This window comes from Falco rusticolus, chromosome 12 (assembly GCF_015220075.1).
Source record: "Falco rusticolus isolate bFalRus1 chromosome 12, bFalRus1.pri, whole genome shotgun sequence".
Classification (NCBI taxonomy): Eukaryota; Metazoa; Chordata; class Aves; order Falconiformes; family Falconidae; genus Falco; species Falco rusticolus.
The window spans coordinates 19,286,390-19,312,903 of NC_051198.1; the positions used below are offsets into that span (position 1 = coordinate 19,286,390).

Genomic DNA, 26,514 nt, shown 5'->3' on the forward strand with positions numbered 1-26,514 from the left:
AGGTTCAAATAAACATGCTCAATTCTTCGAGTGTGTTTTTGTAATGCAGCAGATATCTGTCTGCGTATCTATCTATGCACGCACACACACAAATATATATGAAAATGTTTAGCAAGAGACAGAAAACTCGAAAGAGAACTTCCTTTGCCATTATATTTAATTGAATGCTGTTGAATTAGAGTTATTCTGTAGTTACACTAGACTAACTCAGAGCAAAGTTTCTGTTCTAGCAGGCAGAAATTTTGTTATAGAAACTGAATTCTTACTCTAAACACATTCCTAGTACAGCTGATACATAATTCTTTTTAAGTTAGATGAATCAAATGGCTCATATAAAGCTTTTTTATATATATACAGTTATCTATAATATATATAAATAAATACAAATTTGGACATATGTATTATAGGTATCTCTCCAAGTCTGCTCTCTGTTTGTATTATGGCTTCCAACGAAGGTAGTTGCCAAAAAATTCCAGAGATCTCTTTAAGGCGCATCCAGTGATTCTTTTACCTCAGCCCCCCTGGTATCTGTAAACCTGAGCAGGGTCTTATCAAAGAAGTCACATTCAATTTAAAGATTCTTAAATTCTTTTGCAGCTGCTTTTAACATGATATGAGGGGAAGACACATCCTCAGGCCTCTGTGGAAACCTTTCTGTTTCTGGGATTCTGGAGCTTGTCTCTATGTCAGATTTTCATGCTATAAGTTAGCAAGTACATGATTACTTTACAGAGCAGTGAAATAGGATTTCTTTGCCATAAATCAGCTTAAAACAGGGAATTAAGGATACTCCTTTGATTTAATTTGTTTTGGAAATTTAGGATAGGAAAAAGTATATATACTTTTGAGGATTAAATAATTCTTTGGAATTTAGGTATGTCTGCATTAACATTTCAGTGTGGGTCAGGACAGTGCTTTTAAAGTGAGTATCTCACTTGTCGCCAGCTACCATGTGTTGATTCACATCAGAGATACCACAGACTGAATTCTTTTAGGATGTCTTTAAGCCAGAAGATACAAACATAATACACTCCAAACCACCAACTGGCAAATCAATTCACACTTGAATATTCCTTTGAATGTGTAAATAAGTTCATGTTGAGCATGTATAAGTCCTTTCTATGTTTGTTTTCACAAATATTTGAGCAACTGAGCCTCATTAGCTAGATCAGTATCAGAGCCTCGATCACAAACTCACTTGAATGAATATGCATGAAATCACCATTAGTTTTGCATTTAGAGTAATTATTCTGCACACATATTTAACCAGGAAATGGACAGTAAAGAAACCACTCAACTCATTCCCTTGAGCTCAAGTGAGAAAGGTATTTCAGGCCTGATTTCTACTGCCTTGTATCTTGTATATTTCTGCAAAATGAGTGTGAAACATTATCCATTCTGTTTTGAAAACATTTCACAACAATGAATAATGATGTTTCAGTAAGTAGTTACTTTATTCATCTGTCTGTACCTAATTCTTGCTTATGCTTAGAATGTAAACTTTTGAGAACAGGGACATACCATACTGGTACTATGCCGAGCAGAGTAGGATCTTGTTCAATGTCTGGGACTCCTATGCGTTGCTGCAGTATTACAGTGTAGTTTTGCAATGTTCAAGATGCTGGAGAATCAATCATCTCATATTTAGAATCTTGCAAATTGTAGAGGATTTATATAATCAAACTATATGTTAATATAAGACTTAAGAGAATACTGTTCGCTACAAAGGACAATCACAGATATTAATTCCATGAGTAGAAAGAAAGGCAAAATTTACCAAATAAGACAGAAGTTAGGAATTATTACCTATGCTCTGGTAAATACGTATAAGGGATGACAATATGATCATGTAATACTGTGACCAGAAATGGAGATTCTAGTATGGGAAACATTATTTTCTGCTCCCTCCCTTCCTCCTATCCTTCTCCACCCCCACTCTTTTGTTCTTTGCCATTCAGTGTTTTGGTTCAAGTTAATTAAAGATTCCTGTTGCAGCCTCCTGGAGTGAAATTCTGGCAGTATGCCCAGTGCTGCCATAGTCATGTGTAAGCAGCCCCTCCAGCGAGCTCCATAATGTCTCTAAGAAACTATACAAAGAGGAAGAAAGAAACTGAATCCAGATGGAATGGGAAATCAGATATTTCTTCCATTTGTGCTGAAATCTATGAAGGCTGCCCCATAGGCTGAAAGAAGGTAATTCACATACTCTGCAGTCTCAGGGAAAAGCATGTTTTCTCCCCCACCCCTCCGCCCTTCATTGAAGATGAATCTGTGAGAAAGCTTACAGTGAGACTGCAAACTCAATAATGCAAAACATGTTTTCTCAACTCTGCTTTACTTTGCTAGCTACAGAAAGGTGTAGGATAGACCTGTCAGGGGAACACAAAAAACAAACAAAAAAACTCAAGAGTGACTCAGGCACACAAAGACTCGTCCTAATGACAGGGTTAGGAAAGAATATGATATCCAAACCAACATTTTGACACACAATTCATATTGAAAAGAGGACTTAAGGCATTTTAAATGTCCATCAGGAGAGTAAACATGTCTAACACCCTAAGCAATAACCACATCCTGAACTGCTTGTTGTTAAAAGGCCCATTAAAAAGATTACAAAAATGTATAGTACATGCATAGTAATTTCTTGTATCTCACAGGCATAACAAAAACTAGAAATATCCCTGGAAAAGCACATATGTGGTGTACTTTGTGCTTGTGACTCTTCATCAACTTCAGTGCTTGGTTCTTAAAACGTAGCATGACACTTGGTTGGTAATTACGGAAGAATTCTCCTGTGGATTAACAACAGTATCATTAGAAATCAAAACTGTGGATATTTGCAAGTATATTTCATATATAAATTGCAATTTGCTTCATGGCAGATTCTGTGCTCGCTAGGGATATTCTGGAATTTGGTGGGGCAAAGGAATAAATCGTGGAGCAATCTGCAGTATTGCTTGGTTTCTGTATGCTTTTAATTTTATTGTCAGCACCATGTGAGTTTGTTGCTCTCTGATGGCCTGTTTAATTTTTCAGGGTTTTGATTGTTTGGGGGTGAGAGGTGTTACATGAAGGTTAAACTTTGGCAGGGCAATTATGGAAAATAAGTCTTAAACTTAACAGCTGATTTCTGTGTTAAAGGACTAACTTTTAATTGTAAAACATCAGAGCAGAGTGATTTCTTGGCAGAGAGAACAGCCTGTCGTAACAACAAGAGATGCCCATTTGAAGTGCAGACTTTGGGCAGAGGTTACGATTCAAGGTAGCAGAGTTTTAGCTGACAGTTTAGAGCAATACTTCAGGTGAAATGAACCCAATAATTGCAGTGCAGATTTCCCCAAATAGCAGGTTGACTGGAATAGCTCTGGTTCCCTGTGACAAATTGGATGTTGTGTTACCACTTTTTTTTTAAAGCAACAAAAACGGTCTAAAAAGCTGTCCAGGTGAAAGGGGTAATAGATGTATGCTGATACGTGTGTGTGTTTCTTGCCCTTTCAAACCTTTGAAGCCTGGCTGGGGTCAAATTACTCAAGCAGAACAGCTCTGTTGACAAACATGTGGTCTTCAAAAAACAATCCCAGTATGAGAGGTGCTGCTAATTTAAAATAACTGGGGGGAGGGAAAAAAAAAAAAGAGGGAAAACCACACCAGCCTACGTGAAACCCAACCCAACTGCCACCTTCCCTGCTAGCCTCCTTTTGTAAGCCTGCCTTCCCTGCCGCGTGAATCAGCCATGGTTGGGGTTAAATGGGTAGCTTTTGTCTCTTCACAATGGCCAAGAGTGACAGGTTGAGCTAAATGATTTACTGGTGGAGATGATTTGAAGGACAGAGCTGGGCAGCCTTGGGAACACACGCACAAGAAAAGGACAGTAGCGAATCAGCCTCTCCTCCCCCTCCCGCTTTCACGGTTTTGACTGAAAGATCACAGAGCGAGACTCTGACAGACACAAGGACCATTGAGAAGCTATTTTTATTACTTATCCATGGCAGCCTTGCTTTGCTGAGAACAGACCTGAGGTTAATTAACCTTTTCTTTTTTTTTTTTTAAACGTTGTTGTTTTTCTTATTGGGGATGCAAGCCTGTAAGTTGGCAGGGTCACATGCCATGGACAAAGGGAAAGTCTCTGTGTGAGACTTTAGTGCAAGAAACCTCAACAAACCCATCCCCAGCCAAAACAAAGCTCTCCACACAGAAAGGCGATGCAGTGGGGCTGCAGCAAAGGCAGCTGCTCAGAGTGGAGCAGTCCCAGCTGTTGTCAATTGGAATGTGCTAGAAACAGTGCCATCCCCCCCTCACCCCATTAAACTGCCCCAGCGGTGATGGTACCGAGCGCTAATATGGATCCCAGATTGTTTCCTGAACACTGTTTGATCTGGCTGTGTGGGCGGGAATGAACTGGTCTGTCGGGATGCGGAGCGTAGTGGAGCGCTGGCGTGCTGTGTTTTGCCTGTCTACCCACAAGCAGGCCAGGCACTCGGGGACAAGATGGCGGCCCAGCCGTGGGCCCTCAGCACCAGCTCAGGGGAAGGCAGCTGTGAGCCTCCTCTCTGCCTTCAAAGTGGGAGTGGGGCAGGTCGAGCAATCAGCTGGCAGAGCCCCTAACACAGCTGAGGCTGGCAGGGAAGAGACATGGCAGAAAACAGCTGGGAAGCACCCACTGGCCATCATGCCCACCCTCACTTTGTTGGGGCACCCACTGGGTCCTGCGTGCGGCCTACTGGTCCAGCAGCCCCCAGCACCGTCCCCAGGGAAGCTCACCTTCTCCCACTCGCAGCCCCGCTGGCTGGAAGGGACCAGCTGCAGGGCAAGCACTACTCGCTGTCCAAGGCAGTGGGCAGAATGAGGCCCAATCTATAAAGGGGACCCACAGATGGCAGCCCTGTGGCCTTTCAGTAAATGCATTACAATGCTTTCTTCAGAAGCTGTCCCTCTGAACAATCGCAAGGAAAAGTGAAAACTTTTCTTAATAGGAAAAGGACCTTTTCAGACAGTTGCAGTGAATTAGTCTGGAAAAAACCCCAAAGGCAGGGCATAGAAGATACTAAGGTTGGGTCTATGGGTAAATCCGAACTCATAAGAACCCTATTAGTTGAAAAAGGCAATGCTGTCTTCCTATTCCATATTTCATTTGGTCAGCTATTTGTGAGTTATTCCTCAAGTGCAGTGGAATAATGCATCCTGTCACAGCTTGTAACCTGAAATTGTCATGTCATCATTTGGTTCTGAGAAACCGGTAGCAACAACAAAAATTCTTCAAGTACTAATGCAAAAATGTAATTTTTCTAGTGTCTAAAACCTAATGATATCCAAAATCCTGTGAGTTGCATCCTGTGAATGTGCAGCAAAGCTTTATTCTGATATATTCAGCTAACTTCAAAAAAAGTCACTCAGCATCTTTGCTAGTTAGGGAAGAAGTTTTGAACAGTAAACCCACTGTGGGCAATAACATAGCTTTCTGCTGGCTAGCTTTCAATCATATTCTTATTTTTATAGTAATTTTAATGAAATCTTGTAGTTATTCAAAAGAAACAATAGGAACATGTGAACATGATGGCAAAGCAGCATTTCATATCAGGAAGTCTGAAAGACATGACTTGATTTAATGGAAAAGTGAAAGGATCTATAAAATGGCAACTTTAGAGAACAGAAGTGCTTACTGTTAATCTCTTGTACTGTAGAGTTGTAGTGTGCTGTCACATGATACATTTCTAATGGCCTCTTTAATGCTCTGTTGAAAATAAACACGTCTGTTTTAAAATACAAAGAGCAAAACAAACTAAATCTAAAAATACAAGAAGGAACTATGGTTGGGTTTTGGTTGTTGGGTTGTTTTTTTTTTTTTCTGTGAAAGAGAACAGTGTTCGCAGAAGATGAAGCAACTCTAAAAAAAGCTTACCCGACAGGCTTCCAAATATGGGTTTGCCACTGTAAGGATAATGGCAGGTGAAAACAGAAGAAAACTTTCTCTTCCATATCCTTCTAGCCATAATCTCTGTCACTGTCCCAGTGTGCATGGGGAGTCCTGGAATTTACTTCCTTCTTGATATCCCAGCAGACTAGGAGTACTTCAGTACATGTTGAGTAGTAGAAGGAATGGGTTTCATAAATCTTACTCTTGACCGGCTCTGTATTAACAAATGCAGTCAGAAAGATCTTGCAATTATATTTTGCAACGACTTCTGTCCAGGCTGACTTTCTGATGTTTCTCCAAGCACTTTTCTCTCTCAACTTCTGCCTCCCCACCTCAAGTCCTAGAAATGCTGCTATAAGTATCATAATCTCCAGAACAGAGTAGGTTCCCCATTTCATTCCTTATTATCATGTTATGCCAGTAGCATCACAGTTCTGCTGCTTCTCTGCTGTTTGTCCACGCCTGATGAATGCCGTGGCTGACCCCAGCTGAGTGACTAGATATAATCTGTTGGCAAACAAAAAGCATGGAATAGGACTGTATTGAGTCACCTAAAGGAGGAACAAGACTGAATCCCTACAGTCAGGGGGACGGAGGACAGTACAGGCTTCATGGGCTCTGTACTGCAGCTTCCCCCAGGCAGCTGGGCAACAGAGACCCCTCCAGCCACCTGGTGCTCGCCAGTGGCATTGGGTGGCCTCTGATGCTGACATGGGACTTGCAGGTTGGTCTGTTCCCAGCAGGGCATAATCCTGGAGCACTGCTTGGAGCCAGCACTTAGTGCTTGAGTATTACCAGCCACTTAGTTTCTTCCCATGTTCAACAATTATTTCCTTCTAGTAGATCTTTCAAAAGCCTTTCTTTACATTACAATTCTTTCATTGCCTTATAAGAGGTTACGTCACATCACAAGACCAAAAAGCACAGTGCAGCTTAGTGTAACTTGACCCTGATCTGGCATTTCTTTGTGATGTGTCATGTCAGAAATGTAAAGAAAAAGACATTGTCCTTTTCCTATTAGTTTGGGCAGCCATGTCCATTACAGGTTGCCTTACCTTCTGCCTAGAAGATGTGTGTGGTCTATGAGACTAATGAGGATTCTGTACTGGAAGTAGGAGAAATCATGTTTATGAAGCTTTCTGGAGAGTTGCACGTGAGCTTAATAGGAAGCGGACTCTGAGTTAGCGCTGCTGGGGTGGTTGTGGAGAAGCTGGCAAGAAAGGTCAGCATTTACAATTGTTGCTAAATCAGAATCAAGAGTGACGAGGGAAAATATGATAACACACTGTTTTGTCATTTCTGTAGAGTTTCTTTTTTGGCTTACTGAATTTCAACTCCTTTTGAATACACATTTTCCAAAAGGGATTTGAGACAGCCAGGAAAGGCTGAAATTACCCATAAGAATTTGAAAAGCAAGAAATTCTAGAGCATCCTAGACCCAGTAACAAAGTTCCTCCTTGTAGAGAGCCTAAGCAAGAGCAGACAAAGAGGACCTGTTATAGCCTAGACCCAGGCCTGATCATATTAAAAGGAATCACATCTGTATTAGTTTTTTCATGTGTACACAAGAAATTATTATCCCAACTCCCAATGCACAAAGTGCTGACCTGTTGTTGTTTACTGTGAGGAGTCTGTCTTTTATGTCCTCGTAGCTACAGTTTATTTACATTGAAATATCACACTCTCAAGAGCCTTGCTGCTCCCCCTGCAAGGATCAAGTACTTCTTGTTTTTAAAAGAAGACTTATCACTTTATCACCTTAGGGATGATGAGCACAAACCCCTGTTTTAAAAGGCTTATGTGATAGTAGGAATTGTGGATGGCTTTGCAGAAAAAGCATTCTAGGGGGGCCTCAAGTGCTCAGTTTTCAGTCCCGCTACTAAGCTGTTGAGTGACCTTGAGCAACTCACTTCACATTGCCGCAGCTTTGTTTTCCCTTTGATTCTTTCATTTATTTGTTTAACTTGCAATGTGTTGGAAGCCTTTCTATAGCATCCTGTGAAATAAGTCCTGATCTTATTTTGGTTGTTAGATGCTGGTACATTAAAAACAGTAAAGATAGTTTTAAGCACGTTATTAACTCTTTCCCATGTCCCTCTATCTTAGCAAACCACAGTGTCTTACTGAAGCATGTGGCCATTTTTCCTGAAATATTCTAGCAGCACATCGGTCATTTTGGGTTTCTGCTGACAGAAAAGCCTTAGGTCAGTCACATTCATTATAAAATTATGATGCAGTTGTACATATATTTTACAGCTTGAAGTCATAGGTAGTTGGATCAGTACAAGCAAGGTACTAGTAGGGCACTGGCAGAAAGAAGTAGCTGGCACAGGGGAAAGCAAGAATTTCTGTGGAGGTCCTCACAGGGAAAATACCCAAGTAAGTATGTAACAAAGCTGTACTGCGTGGGTCTTTAGATGCAAGGGGAGTTGGAGCACGATGAGTTAGGGGGAAAAAAACCAACCACATAGTCCATTAAAATAATATTTTGAAATGTGTACAAAAGTGGAAATTGTTCTGAGTTTCCATACTTACCTTCTCTGCAGGGAATAACTATTCCTATAGTCCAATGATCCAATGTCCATAGTCCCACAGGTCCAATGGTTAGCAGTTCTTCAGCTATCGGGTCTCATGCTTTTGCAGAAGAGATTATGCTCTGTATCATAATCTTCTCTTATCATCTATATTTTTCTCGGGAAGCTCAGGTATATAAGTGTACGTGAGTCATACCCCAGCTTACAATGGTATTATTAATTGAAATGTCTTGCTTCCAGTGACGTTTGGCCTTTTTCTGTGGAAAAAAGGTGAGACCTTTGTGGTTGCTACATATTACAAAAAGTATTTGAATGAATAGGACTGTTGTTATTTTGAATCTAACATCTAACTAACACTGGGTGCTTTATTTGGTAGCTCTCTTGGCCAGAAGAGGGGAAAAAACAAACAACCCCCCTCCCCCCATACCACCCCCAAAAAAACCTTTATATAATGGGTATCACCGCCAAAAAAAATTATGAAAAGCACCTGCCAGATTGCTTGTGAGACCAGGATATATAAAAGGCTGGACTTATGTAATTGGATGTTCAGTGGACTTATTAAAGTTCTACTTTAACAGGTGATTAATGTTACCCCAGAAGTGCTATTTCTCTCCATTCACTATAAAGGAAGAATAGATGGTTAATCCAGACATAGACAGCAGCATTGCAGATGGCTGTGTTTGATCAGATGAATTGACCAAAATACTCATACTTCAGACAATAAATTCCCAAGAGGTGTGTGAATTTTTTGATTCAAAAGCCTGTTAAAGTCTCTAGTCATCCTTTATTATCTCTGAAAATATCTATTCTTAAGTCATTCAAAGTAGAAACGGGGATTTCTTAGTGTTTTTCTACCTGTTTTCTAATTGTGAGTCATTGTCTCCCTTACTCATGGGGTCCTGTCCCCATTTAGCTCATTTAAGTGCATCTATGCATATGTGTACATGTGTGTAGGGGCAGTAGTGGCTCAAAGCTGCCTCAGGATTGTGAACAGAATTGATTTCTTATGCTTTGTGGATGGGGCAGCAAGAAGGGTTAGAGGTCATGCCAGAACAGGATGGGAGATGGTGCCAAGCAGGAGGGGAAAAGGGTTCCCTTTCCTTTCTCAGGTGTAACTAAAAGTGCAGCACCCTTATGCCCTCCTCAATGGTAGCAACAGCCCAGTGACCACTTTTACTGGGACTGGAGCCAGCCTGTTGAAAGTGCATGTCCATGGGCTCTGTAAGCATAGCTGTACAGGTATTTTTAGTCCTAACATACTGTTTTCTCTGTTACTCTTGGAATAAGTAAGGATATTACAGCTTTTTCTTAACATTGAAGGATTTTGACATTGATTATTTTCTGTATCAGAAGATTTAAATTAAAAATCACGCTGTCTTCTTAGATGTCTGTAATGATGGCCATGGATTGGCACATTTAAATTCTGTCAAGGACAGATGCGCTGGCTGCATATTACTCAGGCCTACCTGGACATAGAAAGTCCTAAGTTGCCTTTTTGGGCCACAGAGTTCCCAGGATGTCTAAATACAGATTTGCTCTCATGTTCAGAGATGTCCCATTCTGAGCTGGCAGTCACAGAAGTACCCCCTCACCTCTCCTGTCAGAGCTGCCCCGCTGTCTGTTCAGGCAGGTAATGCAGAGAATGGAGACAGCCTGCATGGCAGTTGGGATGGATGTGCTTGAAGTGGATTCTACTGAAAAGTAGCAAACATTTCTATGATTCTGGCTTTCAGTTTTCAAGGTGTAATGAGATCCTTTTAGTGTGAATGTGCTATAAATCCCTATGATCTATTTTAGCTGCATTACCAGAGGCAACATTTTAAAAGCTGCAAGTCAATCTGAAGTTACATCAGGGATATCAACAGTATATGAATGTGCACCTTTAAGTTAGCATAATTAGAGCTAACAGGTAAACAAACAATAGGTTATGTTATTCTTAGTGGGCTTAGAATATCTTTCAATCATTAAATATAGGCTATTACGTTATTTACAAATATTAAACAGTGATATTTTTTAAAAAGCCTGCCCTTCAGTTAGAAGTAAAATGCTTTTTTCTGTATTTTTTTAAATGTTAAAAAATAAGAATGACAAGAGAAAACTGGCTGAAGAACTCCAGGCTGTGCCCTTCTCTGCACAGCTTGAGCTCTCCCTATATTTATCTGAAGCAGATGTTCCAGGCAGGATGCACACTGCAGCCAGAGGTGAGGACAGAGGTGTACAGGACTTGAATACATTTCAGTACAGCTCCCACATCCTGTTTACACACAGTCGCTGGCCTGAGAACAACACAGGGATAAAAAAAGGAAGGTGGGGGGATGTGATAGGAAGGAACGGTTGATTGGAATCACGACACTAACACCACTGCTAGGCATGCATATCGAGAGTGCTGTACATTTGTGGTTCTCTTTGTATGTGCCGTTGCCAGCAACATTTTCTCTGCTACTTTTGCAGCTGCTGATAGGCATGCTGTCTTCTGTCATAGGGAAGGGAAAAGGAGGAGAGGGAGCAATTAATTGAAAAAAAACCCCAAAAAACAGACAGGTCACCTGCAGAGAAACTATACTTTCTCTTCGATTCAGCAATGCTACCCAGAGTCAAGAAAAAACACAGCTGGAATTCACTGAACCAACTTTTCTGTCTCATTAAAATCATGGACTGATTTTTAATAGTAGAAAGGCACTTACTGAATCACTGGTGGGCAATGAGAAATATTAATAATGCTAAGCCCCATTTAAACAGTTATCCTGCTGGAGGATGGATTTTTTCAGGCTGGAGGCTAACAGGTATTTTGATTTCTACACACATGGAGCTGTTAAAAACCCACTTTCCTGTGCACTGGACATGCATTTTCATTTTATGCCTCATTCCCAACCTACTACACATCATCCACATGTATTCCTGTTTAATGCTAGGGAGATAAGGAAAGGGCGTACTTTCCATCTCACTCCTGCCTGCCCACCCCCCCCCCCCCCCCCCCCTACATTTAAGCAAGATCACTAAGGGACAAGCTTTTTGTTGGCAAAGATTCATAAAGCTGTGAATGGCAAAAAACCAGCAGTTTTTCAAGGTTATTTTTCACAAAGTTCACAACAGGGGCTGGGAACACTGTGTATCTGTTAGATGTCCTGTAATACTATATTCTGCAGAGACTGGCTACTGGCTTCACATCTACACGGTCATGCACACATACAACATGGTGTAGTTTGAAGGACATGTACTTTCCTGTACTTAAGTGGTTTGAACTTATCAACACCACAGATCGACTGGTATCTCATCAGCTCATGTTTTAAAATGCTTGAGAGGCAGAATGTATGTGAGACGTGTTTAATGACAGAAATAATTAACTAATTTGTTTTCTTGGAACAATATAAAAGAAGCTCAAAACTTATTAAAAAGTCTGGAAATCTATAGTATTGTAGGTTATTTATTTATTTTATCTCCTACTACTTAGAATTTAAAAATGCTAAAATCCCAGCGTGAAAGTTTCTATCCTCTCAGACCAGACCATATTAATTTCTTTACCACTGCCTTTTTTTTTTTTTAAAAAAAAAAAAAAAGAAGAAAGAAACCATCTTAGAGCTTGAGACTCTTAGAGCTTGAGACTCACTCCTCTTTTTTATACATCAAGTTCCAGCAGGAGACAGAAACTTCTAAAGTATGCACTGAGATAAGCTACATTTCCCTGGATGCCTTGCTTTTCTTTGCCCTATTATATTTGGATTATTCTGTTATCAAAGCAACTACCATGGTATTAGGCCTTGATTTTCTTATGTCAAATCATCTAAAAGACCTGAAATTTGGGATCAAATTGGAAGATAGAAGGAAAATTTTAAATTCTGCTTTATTCTCAAGCATTTCTTCTAAGCTTCAATCTATTTAGCACTTGAAATCCAATCTTCAGATAAGGAACAGCCGTCAATCTCTCAGTTGCTTCCCATTTGTTTTTGTACAAGACAAACTATCAAGTTCCTTTTTCCCTGAAAAGACTATAAAAAAAAGATGAATTAAGATCTTACTGTATTATTACTAGTAATCCCAGCTCACATTTACATAGCTTTGTAATTACAATGTTTGTTAAAAGCTTTTCAAGCTCTATGTGGAAAAGGTACCACATCTATGCTAAAAAAAGCACCTATGCCAGGGTCACGCAGAGGCTGCCTGAAAAGTGATTAGTTTTGTGTTACAAAAAGGTTTAGAACACGGTGAAGCACTGTAATTGCAAGCACAGACACTATTTGGGGAAGAAGTCTATTTTATCTTTCTTGATACTTTCTGTTTCTGTATCTTTTACAGTATTTCATTGAAGAATCTGGTCTTTTGCACCAGTTTGGTGGTGGCGTCTTCTTCCTGCTGGTGTAAACTCATTCTTAAAGTTAATGAAAACTAAAAAGTCATCAAAGAAAAAATTATTACTGGCGTTACTGGTAGACAAACAGCAATATACTATTTTCTAACTTAACCTTTGGCCTTCAACCAGGGGGTATGCTTAGCAGCTTTGTGTATTACTATTGCCACTTGGAAATATTCCCAGGATGATCCCTAAGACAAAGACCTTATGAATGACAACATAATATCAAAGATGTGTGGCAAATGGAGAATGACAGTCATATTAATGGTGTAATACTAATAGCCCTTTTAAGTCAAAAAGACACTAAGAGATGAAAAAGCACTAGGGAGACAACATGAGTATCAGCTTAGTGTTGTAACACAAGTATGAGTTTTAAACCAGAATCCACTTCTATTCATCTTTTACTGGCATTTCCAAAAATGGTAAGATCATTTAGGATAAGATGCTTAGTAAAGATATGCAAGATAGCATTCTACCTATTAGTAAAAAAGGAAACTCGGCTAGGCAGCATGAACTTTGGAAATGGACATTTTATAATGGTTTTCAGCAACTGACTATCTAAAGCAATCCTCCTCATTTGGAATAAAATAATGAATCATAGCAAGATCAGAATACAACCATTTGCCATCAGAAAGGATTTCTATATCATTTGCTTATGGCAAATAGAGAAGATAATAACAGCAAGATATCAATATTTCTTTGCTGTTTCCCATTTCTACATTGCATGCCCAGAGGTCCTAGTTTACAAAGTAGAAGTTGAAAGAATTTCAGAATTGGCTTCTATTACTGTTTTGACTTTTATTCTTACCTATTTATACTGAAATGATGCACTATGGCCAGGATTCGTACCTGACTGTGCTGACAATCTTATGAGATATGAGATGGATCATTCTTTTGTTTCAAGAGCCCTGTTTTCTCATGGTTGGAATAGTTACTGAAAAGTTTCCGTAACCACCCTATCGATTCCAAGTAAGCGTCTTTGTGTTTAGCATTATAGGAAATAACTTTAATATTCATATATACCTCAGGACATCTTTCTCCTTTTTGTATTATTTATCTTGCTTCACCCAAGCTGTGTCCAAACAGTTTCCTGTCTTTGTTTTTATATCCAAGCTGATGCTTGACCTGTTGTCAATTCTCTGTTCTCTCAAATTTTTCTTATGTCTCATACTACCAATAAATGTAATCAGCTACAGTATCTTCTTGTAACCTCTTTCTCTTTGTGACTCAGTATTAATTTTTTTTTAACATATAAACCCACTTTCAGTCCCTTTTCTTGATCATGATGTTTTTTTCCTTTGTCACTAGGGCTTCACGTCTGAAATCTTCCATTTCTCATACAAAATAAAAAATGTGAAAGTGGTGAGGGAATGTTATATGGCTAGCTCATGCAAAGGGAGGATGAAGTCTTGAATGAGTCAAACATTAAGCTGGACAGTTTTGTTGGCAGAGTCTGACTGGGGTGTGCTTTATGGCCCGCAAACAGTGTATATTCACCAAGAGGTGCATCTCAATGTCTATGGCAGCCTGAGCTATCTGAATCACCTTGATCAGTAGCCCCACTTAAACACGGGATGAATTATGTGAAATAGTTTACGTTTATATTTGAATTGTACAATAAATACTTCAGATTGTAGAATTTTTGAATATTCATTTTGTAAAATCAAACCAAATTGATTGACAGTTGGAGAAAATAAGTGTTTTTACCAAACCGAAATATACTATCAATGTTTCATGGATAAATACTAGCTAATTATTAACTCTCACGTGTCCATATAAATTTGTTCAGTGAGGTTCCTGTGTAGTTGATAACACCACTGAGGTAGAATATAAATATTTTAGTAGTCCAAACAGCCACAAAAGCAATAGAAAATTGGAGGCGATTGTCCCTTACCATTGTTACCCATTTCCTGGGTAAGCTGAGGAATTCTCTTGCTCTTTCTTCAGTAGCTGAGGTGATGAGACTGAACAGGGATAGCCATCACTTTGGTGGAGGCTTAGTAGTTACAAGTTATGTAGAAAACTCTAAAAGCATTTGGCATTCATACCAGTCTGCAATAATACTGAATATTCTTCATTCTCATGAAGGGGATAACTGCTTCAATAATGCTTAATGTTCAGTTTACAGTCATTATTCTGGAATGGGAATAACTCAGAAGTACAAGTATGAATCTAGCACATCTGATGACAGCTTTAATTCCGTTAATAGCGAACTTGGCTGCTGTGAAAATTTCTTATTCTTATTGCATTTTTTCTGCAATCATATCAATTGACAGTGCACTTGACTCAGTTTAAGTTATGAGCAATACATTATTCATATTGCTCACACCCTCTGCTTGGGAACTTTACTTGTAGACTTAATTTCATGGTTAGTGAGTTCACTGTAAGAACAGTAAGGACAGATAGACAAAAGACAGAATAATTTCAGTGTGTTTAGCCTTGAAGAGCATTCTAAAATATAAAGCAAGGAAAGTTAGCAAATGCAGTGCTGCAAGTAGAAGATTACAAGCTCTGCCTGCAAAGTTTTCCTGTTTGATTGTCTTACAATTTTAGTGCAGAAAAGACAGGTTATATTCTCAAAGCAAAAGGAGTTGCCACTATATTATTAATTCTGATGAGCGCCCAATATTTGCACTTCATAAATCCAGAAGGAGGGTATGACCTCAAAAGATCATCTATTAGTACCCCATTTTCTGCCATTTCAATTCCAAGCCTCTGTCCCAAATGCAGAATAACTAACTAAATGTAGCTGATCTCTAACTTCGGTTAATGACACTTTTGATCTATGTGCCAGGAGCTGCCTTCTCTTCTTGCCTGATAAGATAAACACATCCTGTGAAATATATTAAGGTAAAACTGTTAATAGAGCAAATTATACTTACTATGCCAAGTCTTGAACAAAACCCTATTGTTAGCCAAGTATAGGTGCCTTTGAAAGAAGTAAATGCATAGTTTAAATGCACCATTAAATGTAAAGCTGAGGATATATACCAACCAGGTACAGTTACATGCATGATAACATTTTTGAGATTTATTTTAGTAGATTATTTTTAGAAAACTGCATTATAATGCATCAATGACTAGGCATTTTTAACAATACTGATCTTAGTAGTATTTTAAAACATGGGGAAATGTCATAGCTAATGGCATTGGATTACTTAGCTTTTTAATTAAGAAAGAAAAAGCCGTTGGTGGCTTTTGTAAAATTTGCATGGTAGGAAAGAGGAAAATAACAAAAAAACCTTCTGCAGTGGAAAGCTAAAATATCATAAAGAAAGAGGTCTGCTTTATATTTGTGATTTTAAAAAGATTAGTCTGTGTAGAGACTAGTATTGTTCAAAAACCATCTGCTAATTGGGGAATGGTACATGAAGGTCTCAGCCTCCTCTTCTGTGTTTTGTCATGCAGTTTTCCATTTTCTGTCCTCAGTACATTCCACAGTTTCTGCATATTCAGAGGATACTCAGCCATGTCAGCCTTCAACACACAGCTGAATTGGTCTTCACAAGGTGATCATTCACACTACACGCACCCTTGTCTAAATCTGTAACATCCACATCTATCTACCTGTACCTGTACCTAATCTGTCTTAGCTTTCCTTTAGCCACCTTATTTAGTTTTACGGATGAGATGTTACAGGCTGCCTCCTTAGGATGAGGAAGTAGATGAAGCCTTGTTTAAACAACTCAGGAAGCCTCTGTATGACAGACCCTGGTTCTTATGGGGCACTTTGCTTTCCCTGTTATCTTCTGGAAGAGCAACAAGGCAGGTTATAAGCAGCTATAGGTACTAGGTGACCCAAACAGGGATGACACATAGCTGCATCTGCTATTCACTAGCAAGGCAGAACTAGTATGGCAATACTCAGTTGACAACCTTGGCTGTAAGGACCACAAAATAGGAGTTCAAGATCCTGAAAGAGTAGCAGTTTACAAATCTTGAACTTCAGGAAAGCAGATTTAAGCTTATTCTGGAAACTAGTAGATGGGGTGCCATGGGAGGGAGCTTCACAGTGTAAAGGAACTTAGAAAAGTTTGCAGATCCTTAATGACAGTATCCTCCAGGTCTGGGAATAGTCCACCACAATACACAGGAAGGCAAGTAGATATATCAGGAGACCAGCTTGTCTAAGCAGAAAACTCATGAAAGAGTTCCAGGACAAAAAGAAGTGAAAGCTCAAATGGAGATGTCAAAGGGATGCCAAGGGGAAACAAGAATAGCCTTTAGCACTACATTAGTTAGTAAAAGGCTGAACAAGGAAAATGTGGTCTTGCTAAGCAGATGACTAAATGGGTAAAAAAATGGTTAATTAATCAGGCTTTGAAGAGCGTGAATAGTGGACTGGCCCTGCCTGGAGCTGACGTAAGTACATCAGGGTCTGTACTGGACCTGATCTGTTTAGCATCTTTAACAAGGACTTGCCAGAGGTGAATGGAGTCCATGTTCACTGAGTTTGTAAATGAAAGCAAAATGAGTGGACTAGTCAATAAAGTCTAGGGCAGAGCTGCCATTCAGAGAAACCTAGACAATTGGAAGAACAGACCGACAGGTACCTTCAGAAACTCAGCAAGGCCAGATGCCAAGTCCTGCATCTGGAAACAAATGAACTCCTGCAGCAGTACAGGATAGAGACTGACTAGGTGAGGATCATCTCTGCAGGAAAGGACTTGAGGGTCTTGGTAGCAAGATAGACATGACTAGTAGTGCACCCTGGCACAAAGGATACCAATAACATTCTGGGCTGTATCATCTGGAACACAGACAGCAGATCAAGGGAAGTGAAAGAAGTCCTTTGCTTGGCACTTCTGGGACCACATCTAAATACTAAGTGTGGTTTTGGGCCGCCCAATATGGAAAAGATGCAGTCTCTGTCCTTGGAGGTTTTGAACACCTGTCTGAATAAAGCCCTGAATAACCTGATCTGACCTCAAAGCTGAGCCTACTTTGAGAAGGAAGTTGGACTAGAGATCTCCTGAGGTCCTTCTCAGCTTGAATTATTCTCTAGTCCTATGATTAGGAGGGACAGAAAGACAAGGCTTGGAAACAGAAAAGAGAGGGTTCAGATTTGAAGGAAATATGTCCTCATTTCATGATTCTGCCTCCTACCTTCTGCACCCTAGAAAAAAAAGTGCAGAACTGACTTCCCCAGCTAGGTAAGCAGGAAAGACAATCGCCTTGCAAAACAGCTGCCAACCTAAAACCCCTCAGTAGGGGGGAGGTCCCAGGAGCACAGGGAAGTTCAGCCACGATCCCCACACTAACAAAAGGGAAATGGGTGGAAGTAAAAGCCAGCTACAGCTTTCCACCCAAGAAAGGTGTGAATAATCACTAGGAAAGTATTTCTTCCTCAGATATTTGCATATTAGCACCTTGATAACACTAAGTCTGTCTTTCCTATTAAGGAAATTTGCAAGGTTCCAAAATGCGATTTATTTTTAACACACCGTTTTATTTTGATTTTAGGCTGTTCCTGGGATTATACTAACAGTTTTCTCTTAATTTGTCTTTCAGTTTTGCAGAATGACTAACATGAACCTAGTGGCATCTGGCATAGTTCTACCAAATATAGCCTACTGATGGGATGGGAGAAAGAGATGCAGCATGTTACTGTATGTCAGACTTTCTTGAGACAGTTTCAGGTTTATTTAGCCCTTCAACGTAAACAGCAAGAAGAACGAGTAAGTGGAATCTCAAATTTTTAGAGGTAAATTTTCCTTAATATAGATTTTCCTTAATACTAGCAGCTCTGCTGTTATCTCAGCCGTGTATCAGAGGACATACTAAATCCTTGTTTGAAAACATATTTTCTACAGCCTAAGTTCAATGGCATAAAATAGAATAGAGAAAGAATAGCAGAAGGTAATGTGTGGCCAGCCATGTGATGCTATGAACAGTGTAGTTGCTTGTAAGTCAGCTGGGTACTTACAGCAATTTCCCCTGTGAGAAGGGCTATTGGTAAACACTACTAATAAAACCTTACAATAACAGTAATAATATCTTTCATTTTTAATAGTCTTCGATCCTAAAGAGGCAGCTAGTTTACTGCATGTTTTCCAACTAAAAAGGGCATTCATGTTTTATGGCCTTCATCCTATTCATCCTGCTTGCTGGCTGTTTAAGGAGAAGGAATAAACCTGCAGCTCTGGAAAACCTAAAACTGCTTCCCATTTCTATATTCCTTCTTTATTGCAGGGTCTCTGCAGGCTGTCCACACAGAGTGCTGTAGAGTGACTCTGTTTATCTCCAGTCATTGATATGATATGACACGGTATTATGTCTCTTAATGTTTGTATTATATTAGATCCTTTTATATTAAGATCTCCAGACAAGTAATCACATTCCATTGTGCTAGATGCTGTGTAGAGGTTTATCGGAATAGGCAGTCCACAGTCCAGAGAGTCCATAGTCTAAACCAGACAGGGCACTGGAAAACTTAGACATTTGATCCGATGAGAGCCTCAAACACAGGAATAGACTTTAAACAACTTACCAGATTCATACAGGAAGTCTGTGGAAGAATAGGGAACAAATAATTTCTGAACTCAGTTCTGCTTTCACACAGGATAAATTTAGAAAAGTTCAATTCTGTACTTGGGTCATGAAACAACAGAAAGTAAAGCATTGGGCTAGACTCCCTGAATGTCAGGATCATCCAAGGTTTATAAATGCTTGGCTTTAGACCAGAATATTCTAGACTATAGCCATTCATTTTCTAAAATAACTTGAGGAACCAAAAGATTTTAGCCCCAAGTTGATAGATACTCCTCTAGATAGTCCTCTAGATAGTAGTTTCTTATCAGGCTGAAGTCTATCCAGTAAATATAATATTTTACGGGAAAAGCTCTTCAAATTAAGCAGTATTTGCCATCTTTTCTTTAGATTGTTCAGCAAGATTTTAGACAGGTATGAATAAGGCTTACACAGTCTTCTCTAGACCATGTTGCAGTGCAAGCTTTCCTGCAGCCTTCACACAGACGAGAGGCTTCCTATGGCAATGCCTCAGCTTCCCCTGAGTGAAGGGAGTGAAACAGTGACACCCCTTTAGACTTCACTGCACCCCTTGTCCCAAAGTGATACCGATTGAGTCTGGGCTTTGTTTTCTTGGTTTCAGCACCCTCAAAGATCCAAACACTATGGCACACTTCTGTTTGCAAGAGGACCAAACCCAAAGTACATTAAAATGGTACAACGCTGCCTAGCAGTGATTCTGCCAAGGAAGTAACAAATCAAAGAAGGTCAGGAGAAGGTTCTAAAACAAGATTGATTTTTCAAATAAAGTGTATTTAGAAACAAATGGCCTGATCCTTTTGATTAGGCTTTTTGGGGCCCTTGAGGGAGCAGGAGTTTCTTGCTTCTGAGCTGATAGGATGGTAGAATTAGAGAGGTCAGGTGTCTCAGTTGCAATTTTCCATTTAGATTTTTAGGTCAGCCAGAAATTAATAGAGCAGATGCCACGCCAACAAGACTCACTTCTCTAAACCATATCACTGCTGCAGAAGGGTGTTGTGCTGAGCCAGCACCATTATGTTCAGGTAATTCTCCATGCAAAGAAAAGCCTCAAAGTTTTCTTTTGAAATCAGTCTTATGACTCCTGCAGCCTGAAAAAAGACAGAAGATACATACCATAGGCTAGGATCAGATCCCTATATAAATTCAATGTTGAGCAGTTTGAATGCTGACCCAGATCTTGTCCACAGTAACCTCAGTTTTCTGACCTTAGAAATCATTTAGGCAAACTTAGATGTCCAGCAGCATTCTGATGTCAGACTGGAGGAGGAATATGAAAAAGGAAGAGATCTAAACTGAATTGAACAGATATTTTAATAAATTTCAAATTTTAATGAGTTCCAATACTGAATTTCAACACAGCTATTAATATTAGTTCAAAACTCTTCCAAGTGGTGCATGTAAAGGCGATACACCTTTCACCTTTAGAAAAAGTTTTGCTTGCGAGTTTGCTGTTGTCTTGGCCTTCCAAATACCAAGTTATACCTTCTCAAATGTTCATGAGAAATGTGTCTGTAGTGGAATTTCTTTTAGATCAGACTTAATACTTGCTCCATCCAAATGAAAACAATCTTGTCTTAAGAAGCTTTTGAATTCTTCGAAAGTGGAGGGCTTTATAAATCCACAGCTGGAACAAAATGAATTGCAAACCTTTAAAAGACAGATTAAGTTTCCAAAACATGAGGACAAGTATGACCTTACTGTAAAACTATGTGTTTTAGCCTATGGGTAAAAGTGGTCATGAGGGGATTATTTATGTTTAGGTGTGTAAATAAATAGTAAGCCTTTGGACACCCTTCTCATATTTCCAGTGGAGCCTGCCAGCAGTCTTTTATTTCTGTTATGGCTTCAGGACATTAAGACCAGGAACATAGCTCAATTAGATGTTGCAAAAGCAAAAGTACCTGTGGTACCTCTCGCCTTCACATCTAAGGGTCTTGATTCAGTTGAATGTGCTTTACTTAAATATAGTGATAGTACCACAGCACTCTGGTATGCTGCTCCCAGACTAAACCATTGCTCTATGTAAAGGCAGCAGAACTGGGTTCTTGGTATTGTATCTATCTGATCATGAGAGAACTTTAATCCTACACTGGTCATGACTGTAGCTTGGAAAGAATTCTAGGGAAATTGACTTCATTTGTACAAATACTTTGCTTTGTTTTATTTGGCTGTAGAAGGAGTAAAACCATGTTGGTTATACATAGTAGATTTTGTAGAGACAAAATACTTCTGAAATAATTGAAGGTGAGCTGTAAAGACAATCAATCATGAGAAAGGCATATTCTTTTAACATTTAACTTATCCAAATCCCTTTCTGAAGTATTTTTCCATTATTTTGAAAATGTTAGAGCAATAACAACAAGAAATCCCACGCTATTATATCTTCTGAAATGACCATAACCAATCACAGACCATCATTGTTTTAATGTCTTCTGTGATGAGCATTTTTTTACACAAGGACAAGATTAATGCAGTCTGATATATATATATATATATGTATAAAATATTTGTGCTTTGCTGGAAGCTCCCTGCGTGTTTGAAAGTGCCTGCCCTAGAGTGTCAACCCTGTGCTATGCCCTGCATAGTACTTTTTTGTCCAAGTTTAGGCAGAGTGCCATAAAAATGCCACCTCAATCTTCTATGAAGTTAGATGTGATAGCATACAAGCACTTGGATGCTTCAGTATCCATCCTTTTGCATAATACTCCACTAACTCATCCAGCAATTAGGAGTTTTGTGCTTTCTTCAAGTCAGGAATGCTTGAACCCATATCTTTCACATGTTAGTGAAGTGCTTAGGCCACGAGGTATTCTGGTTAACTTGTTCTCCACTCTTTCTCTTGAAGTGCAGCCAGAAATGCTAGCATCATGGTCCAGAAGGAGTACAGCCAAGAAGAAACCTGACTCTAGCTTAAGGTTCAGATGTTCGGTTAGAAGGGGAAAAAAACCCCAGGGTTGCCAGGCACCCCTCCTTAATATGTGTGCATATAATATAACTGTTAAAACAATCTTGAGAGCAGAGTTAAGAAACATAAGGCAGCTTTCTTGGGCTATTTATTAAGGGAATGCAAGAACACTCATGTTTTATTCTGCCAACACCAAATACGATGCAACATCAAAGGTTAAAATGTGAAGCAAAAGAAGCAGTTGTGTAAGAATTTCAGAGTATAGTTATCAGAGTGCTTACAGGTATTCATTCACTGGGATATGAATGCTGCGTACTGTTCAAAGAAATAATTAAAAATAATCTTTACCCTGAAAGAAAAACAAGGAAGATTAGGAAATGAAGGTTAAGAAGAGGAAGATGACTTGCCTCAGATTAAAAAAAAACAAACCAAACAACCAGAAATAGAGTTAAAAAACTATCCCACTTTTCTGGCACCCAGCTCAGTGCCCAGCATGCCATACATACTGTATTTCCTTACCTGGATACGTTGTCATGTTTGAGATAAATTCCTGAAACCTCTGTTTGGACAAAGTCTACTCTTTCATGCAACTAGTCAAGCTATTAATGTTTTGCCTCGAGTACAGGGCTGCGTAGAGCTCCTCATCCCATGACGAGCCTTTTCCAATGAGAAATACAAACATTTTTTGACCTAGAAAGAGATTTGAGAGTTTAACCATAAAAATCAATAAAAATCTGTTTGTGGGAGAATTTTGAGTGGCCTGATGGTAAACAAAAGAACTGGTGATTTAAATCTCTAAACAGCTCCTTAGAATGGACTGTCACACAGACTTTTAGAATATAGACTATATACATATACATATAGATGTGTATATATACATGGGCAAATTCTGCTCTTCATAACTGAACAATATTCCCACTGAACAGCATAGCATTTGGCTCTTTCTGAGAATACCATTCTCTATGGAAGAAGTTAAATCCTGTCTGAAGTGCAGAATATCTTCTTGGACCTCCTTCAGCTTTATTGTATATGCAGCTAATAATTCAAGATTCAGAAAATAGAAACAAAGAAGAGGAAGCTCACCAAACATGGTTTTGCTTAAGAAACACAGAGAAAAAAATCTCCCTAAGGTATTACTAACATTGAAAGATGATGGAAATTCTTGACCTTTCAGCAGTCAGGATTATGGTTAGACTATACTGTATATGATATAATCTCTTAGTGGGACATCTTTTTAAGGGTCAGCTGCTCAAAGAAAAGGTTAATGTTTACTGGCATGCACAAAAAGGGCCCTACAAAACTTCAGCCAACTGGAAACCCTTGTCAGTTGGAAGTCTAATTAGATTAATTAAGTTTAATTATGTATAATATTTAATAACAGTTAAAGAGAAGCTAACTAATACATTTTAAATATCCTAGTCTTAAATTTATTCTCAGCCTAAAGTAGTCTATGTCATATGTACCAGTTTGAGTACTGCTGTTTCCATAGAATATATTAATACATTATGCCAAAACAGCCTTGTCTAGCATGAAAAATATGATGTGTCAATTGTTTGGTTCAAAAACTGAAAGAAAGTGAATAGTTGCTATAGCAATTATTACATCACGGATTATTTGATATATTATAATGATTCAGAACAATAACGGCTGAGGTTTTAAGCATTTTTGTCACCTGTAAAGTAAAAGCAGGGGAGGGCATATTCCTGAAAACTTAGAAACTACAGCCTTACTGCTAACACATGGTTTGAAATTGAATTCTGGACTGACAGACAGAAAATTTTCTGTCCTATTTCCAAACTGAGCGGAAAAAAAAATTCATATGGAAAGAAAGAATCAAACACATTTAAGACATATAACTATGTTTTCCAAGCTGTTCGTTACGGCTCTGTGAAAACACAGTTCTTCCCAGTTCAACAGCAGGTGTATGAGCTCTTCCTAGAACATTGCTACATTATAGATGTTTGACTTTGAAATTACCCAATGCAAAGAAAACGTAGAGCAATTTTTTGATCTGCTCTGTGTTGTGCCACACACCTTTGATTGGTATCATTTTTCTTTATAGCCCACTGGGCTTAGGTAGAGCTTACTGGAAAAACTACTGCATTTTTCCAACTGATAGGTCTGGACCAGAAAGGGCAATCTTCACTAATCACTTGTGAATAAAGTAACTGCTGTGTTAAGTATCAAACCAGAGAGGGATCTGGATCGTAACTTAAAATACAGCATGCACTCCTGTCAGAAGCTTCCTCAGTTTTTATCTTCACTTTTCCTGTGGATCTTAATAACTAAGTCTTAATGGTAGAAACCTGGCACTAACAAGTTTAAATTTATACAGGCAGCCATTCACAAAAGAAGCTCTGTTACTTCTGTAGGGAACAATAACACTTGACAGGGCTTTATGGATTTCCAAGGATTTTGGCACAAGTGGAATCTAACAGACAAGATGAGGCTCTGACCTGTACTTCTGATGTACTTCAGACCATCAGGGAGTGGATGGACACTGTAGGACAAAACATGACATTGCAGTTATCACACAAGATAGTTGAGAGGTATTGGTTCAAACCAAGCAGACTGCCTAAAAAACATGTGTCTTCAATTATTTTTATTTCTATACTATATTCAATTGACTAAATTATATATTTCATGTTATGTGTGCATGGAGGGAGAAAGCTTTTTCCATTTTCCACTATTTCCATTTGAAATTAAATGAAAACTTACTTGTTCTCTGGAAACATGCATGATAATATAAATAAAATGCAGCAGAATAGAGTGCAAGAAGTGAAAGTATCAAGTTCTCATGAATAGATGAAACCTCTTGTTCCCCCCTTTTCCAGTTCCTGTTTGGTTGATTTATTTCTGTTCCTTGGAAAATTCCTTACAACGTGACCATGAATCTGATCAACATATTTAGCTCACAGGAAATAACAGAAAGAAAAAGACTGAAAGCGATTTCTTGATTAGAAGAGCTATTTCTCTGCCACCCCTACCCAGATACCTTGTCTTCAGCCCATCCTAATTCAATTAGGAATAGCAGTAGGAATGTCTCAAATTACTGCAATTGCTGCAGTGAAAGGGGAGGAAGATGATAGAAAAGTACATACCCCTGACCTGTGTGGGACTTATCCAAAATAACGCAATACATGTTATAAAAATAGCTGTTACCTGTACTACTATGTAGTGGTGATAGCTGTGTGGGAAATGGCATTTATAGAGCACCTTTGACCACTTCACCTGAACCCAGATCACTAATTCCTCTGGCCTGGGGCGATTTCCAACACTCCCAATCTGTCAACAGTTCCAAGCAGCTGCCATTTCAAAAATAAAGCCAGCCTTTCAGACAAATGTCTTCTTCCTTCCCCCAAGATGTGACATTATGCTTTTCTTTACTCCTCCTCTCATAAATTCCACTGATGTGATATACAATCAGTAACCAGTCCTTGAAAAGCTGACTGAAGAAGTGGCAGATCCAGTAGCTGATAAACCATCTTAACCTGAGATGAAAAAAGTTTATTCACACTCACGATCTGGGACTCCTGATTATAAAGAAACATGGGAATCATTTCTGCCTGAAAAAAAAAAAAAAGAAAAGAAAAAAAGAAAAAAAAAGTAAAACATTATACTCAAAAATGCAAAAAGGGTACATAAAATCTAATTTTAACTTTTCCCCCCCCGAGACTTTTGTCTGTATGCTTAAGCAAATTCTGTGGGACGATATTCTATCTTTATTGTAACACTGCAGTCAGTGGAATTTAAATTAAATTTATATGTGAGAAATGATGACAAGGGACTGTTTAAGTGAGGAAGGGACAAAACACTCCTTTGATGTCATTTGCTCCAAATTTCCACCCACAAAATTTCTGTAATTTTTAATTCAGCCAGGACTATGTCTTTGGGAGTCATCTGGGAGTGAAACAAGATCAACCATAGGTATGGGATATAAGGAGGTTGTGAGACTGTGGACTTCCTTCACAAGGCAGAAGGATTTATATTTATTGAAGGCCACTTCCCTCTGGTTTGGTTCCTCCAGCACATCTTTGAAGTGGGAGAAAGATCCTGCAGCTTTTAAAATGGTATAGTTAGCTTTAGTACAGATCTCTGCCGTCCCTGCCAAACCGTTTCTATGTGTGGAACTATTTAGTTCAAATACTTCTGTACCATGGTCCCCTGCACAACTCAAACATGCCCTGCAACACAGTGTCCAGAACAACAGTTGACATCTTATGCTTTCATATTAGCCTATAGTATACTGTTACAGAGGATAAATATACGTACATTCAAGAGAGGAGTTTAAACTCCTGTAGAC

At 39.0% G+C, this 26,514-nt stretch overlaps 2 long non-coding RNA genes across 3 annotated transcripts in view; both read right to left on the minus strand.

The window, feature by feature from the left end:
• Nucleotides 1-387: 387 nt before the first annotated feature.
• LOC119155901 lies at nt 388-6,825 on the minus strand. The gene is made up of 3 exons (XR_005106907.1): nt 5,900-6,825; nt 5,661-5,731; nt 388-2,792 (listed from the first exon to the last, which is right to left on the minus strand). It is a non-coding gene; the product is annotated as an uncharacterized LOC119155901 (long non-coding RNA).
• Nucleotides 6,826-19,668: 12,843 nt separating this feature from the next.
• Nucleotides 19,669-26,514, minus strand: part of LOC119156124 — a 60,039-nt gene continuing 53,193 nt past the window's right edge. For both annotated transcript variants that reach the window (XR_005106979.1, XR_005106978.1), the window contains 2 exons: nt 24,668-25,777; nt 19,669-22,901 (listed from right to left, as the gene is read on the minus strand). This is a non-coding gene — a long non-coding RNA (uncharacterized LOC119156124). The remainder of the gene's footprint in view (nt 22,902-24,667; nt 25,778-26,514) is intronic.